Source organism: Nicotiana tomentosiformis, chromosome 5 (assembly GCF_000390325.3).
Source record: "Nicotiana tomentosiformis chromosome 5, ASM39032v3, whole genome shotgun sequence".
NCBI lineage: Eukaryota > Viridiplantae > Streptophyta > Magnoliopsida > Solanales > Solanaceae > Nicotiana > Nicotiana tomentosiformis.
Genome location: NC_090816.1, coordinates 131,076,677 through 131,081,107, shown reverse-complemented (window position 1 = coordinate 131,081,107; position 4,431 = coordinate 131,076,677).

Sequence of the window (4,431 nt, the reverse complement as noted above, 5' to 3'; positions counted from 1 at the left end):
TTAGAATTTTTTATGGAGTTAATTCCTATAATTGTGTGGACTGAATCAAATTAATTGTGACTAGATTCGAGCTGTTCAGGAGTTGATACGCACATAATGGAATTTCTGAAGCATTTTGATCTTGCTCGGAATTGGATTTGTCTTGTTCGAGGTAAGTAACTCTTCTAATCTTGGAGCTGAGGGTATGAACCTTGAATATATGTATTATGTGAATTGTTGGGAGGTGACGCACATGCCAGGTGACGGGCGTGTGGACGTGCACCATAGAAATTGTGACATAATTGTTTCCGTGGAATTTTGAAGTCAAATAATCTTGGCATCTTCTATGTAGTTTTATGTGCTAAAGAAATTGAGCTGAGAATCATATTAAAAATTATGTTGAGGCTATGTGCCAGTATTATTGGGACCCACAAAGGTCATATTGCTGTGAATTATTTGTTTTAAATTGAAAATTCATACTTAGTCATATCCATGTCATTACATATCATATCTAAGTCTCTGTTGTTATTTATTGATTCATCATATCATCATTTTCGGGCTATTTTCATGACATTGTGAGCCCATGAGAGGGAGACTGGAGAGATTGATGACTGAGTGAGGTCGAGGGCCTGATTGTGAGGATAATTATGGTATCGGGTTGCACGCCGCAATAGAGCCTGAGTAAGGTTAGGTTTGTTACTTATTAAGTATATGTGGTCGGTTGTACTCATACTACACTTTTGCATCTTGCGTGTAGATATTGACTGTTGACGCTGATGTGGTTGTACTCATACTACACTTCTGCACCTTGCGTGTAGATATTGACTGTTACGTTGATGTGATCGACGTGAACCAGAATTGAAGATGTACCTGCGTCCCAATTGTAGCTGCCTCTTGTTCATTGTAGCCTTAGATTCATAAAACTTTGTTTATGTACTTTTCAAATAGATGAGGTATTTATTTCGTACCAGTTTTGTAAACTCTATCCTTAGAAGGTCATGATTTGTACTATCAGTTCTTGGGGAAATATATTAGTTTTATATATTTTCTTTTAATTAAATTGCCTTATTAAATTTCATTGGAATTGGATAGTTGATAATTGGCTTACCTAGCAAGTTGGGTTAGGTGTCATCACGACTAGTTAGATTTTGGGTCGTGACAAGGTGGTATCAGAGCTCTAGGTTCATAGGTTCTACAAATCATGAGCAAGTATCTAGTAGAGTCTTGCGGATCAGTATGATGATGTCTATAATTATCTTCGAGAGGCTATAGTGCATTTAGGATATATACTTCCCATCTTTCTTTCCTTATCGTGCGGAATTGATTCAGCTTGAGACATAACTCTTTGAATTCCTTCCACGTATTCATATGCGCACACGAGCACTCGGTATCAGTTTTCCATCACCGGCTTGTGATTTTATGAACGAGGTTCGAGATATGTATTATGTGTTTTGGTGATGGGCCATCCTGGAGGACTTGAGGCCATGGTTAGACTGCAGCTTAAGCTCGGTAGCCTCAGTTGTAACTTGTACATTTGGACTCATAACGATTGGAATTTGTGGTTCGATGAGCGGTGAAATGGCTTTGTGATGAGTATGATGTAACTGCGGGATGTGTTAAGACGATGTGAATGTGGAGAGAAGTTTTTCCTTGAAGTGTAAAGGAAGGCCATTGGGTGCTTGATTTTCTTTTTGATGTGACGTACAGTCTCGAGTGTGAATGTTTTGAAAGATCTTTCACGTTGCTAAATTTTGGGGCAAATTAAATTCCCGTGTCTGAATAATGAGTTTGGACTCGGAAAGATTAAGTGAATTCATAGTAATTGTGGCTGCGAAAAAGTATAACAAGATGCCAATTTAAGACTAAGCAGGTGGATTATCTCTTGCGGGGTAATCTACGTAGGTGTGTTCCTTATGATGTGAATAGAGAGTTTCTTTTCTGCCAGCGGGGCGTATGTGTTGAGACTTGAATTTGAATCTGGTTGAGAAAGTTGACTTGATTGTTAAGGGAATGGATGCAAGCTTAGCGAATGATTGAGGTATTTTTATGGTTGGCATGGTATGAGCTTGAGAAGAATTTTCATTGTACTGACTACGATATTATGACAGTAATAGAGTATGGATATTGTGAGTTATCGAGTGTTTAAATTTATGGCTTTGAGCTAAGTGGAAGAGTCTGCTATTGACAATTCAATTCATGGTTATGTGTCAAATTTTTATTTTGGCCTGAGGCATACTTGGGAATCAGTGATGACTTGCAGAGGTGGAATTCGAGAATGACTTGAGTAAGGAAAATCCTGGATACAGGTTATATTGCGCTTTATGAGTATATGAAAATTAAGGGATGAGTGAGTTGTTATTTATGAATGATGTAGTGCGCACGAAGTATGAATTAGATCGGTAGTCTTAAGGCAGGATTACCTCTTTGAGTGATGATGTGCTAATGGGGCACGTGTCTTTCAGCCCATTTGGGCTGTGTAATTTGGATTTGAACAAAGTGGGTGACTCTCGAGAAAGTTCCAATAGGTTAGAGATTTATATATAGCAATTGAGAATTTCTCCGGACTTGTGTATGGAAAAAATCTGAGATTTGCATTTGATGGTGCCTGGACTTGCGAAAATTCTGTATGACTATGGATTCTATATTTTAGTATAAGGAAGGTAAGAAGAATAATTTTAAATTCACATAAGGTATTTTCGGAGTGAGTGTTACAGTTGTAGTATTTATGGAGATGCTTAAGAAGAATACAGTTGCTTATGGGCCGTAGGGCGTTGTGGTTCTATGCTAAGGTTTGTGGGGTGAGTTGTGGTTAAATATCGTGGTATTTTGGCAAGGAGAAGTATCAATCTGAAGACAAATTCGGAAGGGACTCAGAGAAATAGGACAACTGGGTAGTAGACTGGACCAGTATGGTAATAGTAGGATCGATCCTTTGGGTAATTACAATGTGGTAAGACTTTACGAAGGTTTTGGTGGCAATATTCTTGGGTTTGGTGACCTGCGTGGCCAGGTCGAGTTAGAGGAATTCAGTTCTAATAGTTTGGTTATATGCAAATGGATCTCAAAGTGTTCTTGATGGTTTCTACCATGGTTTGAATCGGATATTTTCTATCGATGTGGAAAACGTGTTGTGCATTGTGATTTTCTCCTGGAAAGAAGCAAGAGAAAGGTTTCTAACTAATAGGGTATGTAAATTGTTGGTGATTCAAAGTTGATAATGATATTCTTGTGCTTGTCACATGATGGCATGATAGATGCGGTGTGTTGTGCTGGATTAGAATTTACATGTACAAGGTGACAGTTTAGTCTTGAAGAGAAGGTAACGAATGTTGGACATCATGGTCAGTTTCAAATATTTCAATGAATGTTATAACTGCTCGATAATTCCTGAGAAAGGTGCGCATTTCAAAGGCGCGTTGTGTTTTGACTTACGGATGTTCATTGGTATTGCAGTACTCAACTGGTTGATAGACTGTTGATATTCAAATTATTGCTATGCGGCACAGAAGAATTATGAAAGTATTCCTCGTGGGATTATCATGAATGGAAGATGTGTTAGTCATTTTAGTGTTGGAGTTGGGATCAGTTAGGGTGATTCATGTGTTCAATGAATTTGGAGACTGGGAGTTCTCATAAGTATATTGTTTCGGGTTGCAGCCTATTTGAGGTGAGTATTTTATTTTAACTTTGTGGATGCACTAGTTGCGTTAATTATTTGTGATAGCTACGCGCTATAAGTGTGCATATATGTGAGGTTAGAGTCAATGTGCGGACATTGGGGCAGGTATTTATACTCGAAAGGATGCCTAGGCTATGATATGCCTGGAGTTGACTGTTAAGCGTAAAGTTATAACATTTCTCGTGTTCTTACCTTTGTTGAGAATTATCAGGGCTACACTTGAGGTTACAAAGAGGCTAATTCCCTGAATAAACGAGGTAGTTACTATTTATGCGTTAAATTGTTGATCTGAAGCATGATAGTAGACTTTGCACATGCTTACACTATGGCGTGTTATTTATACCAGTCCAGGAGCATGAGAATATTATTTCATTATCATATACAATGTACTTGTTTAATTGCTCATATATGATATGCTGGGACTGGAGGCTTGTGACCATACCGGGCGATTCATATTATTGGCACGTGAGTTGTCCGTGCCGTGTGTGGGAATTTTATTTCTATGATAATTTATCTGATTCATTAATTTCCTTCTTTTACAATTATGCACAGGCGTCTACGGTTATCCTCTTCACAAAAATTGAGGAGTTGGTTGTAACATTGTGGTTGTGGTGGTGCTTGTTGAACTTACAATATGGTTCTCTTCTTTGAGACATCTCCCATATTTGGGTACACAGATTGCGCAGTTGTGGCTAGAGTTATATTGGTGTGGCGTGTCTGTGGGATAGTTGTGTTTAATAATATAAGGTCATTGGACCTAGAATGGATGCTAT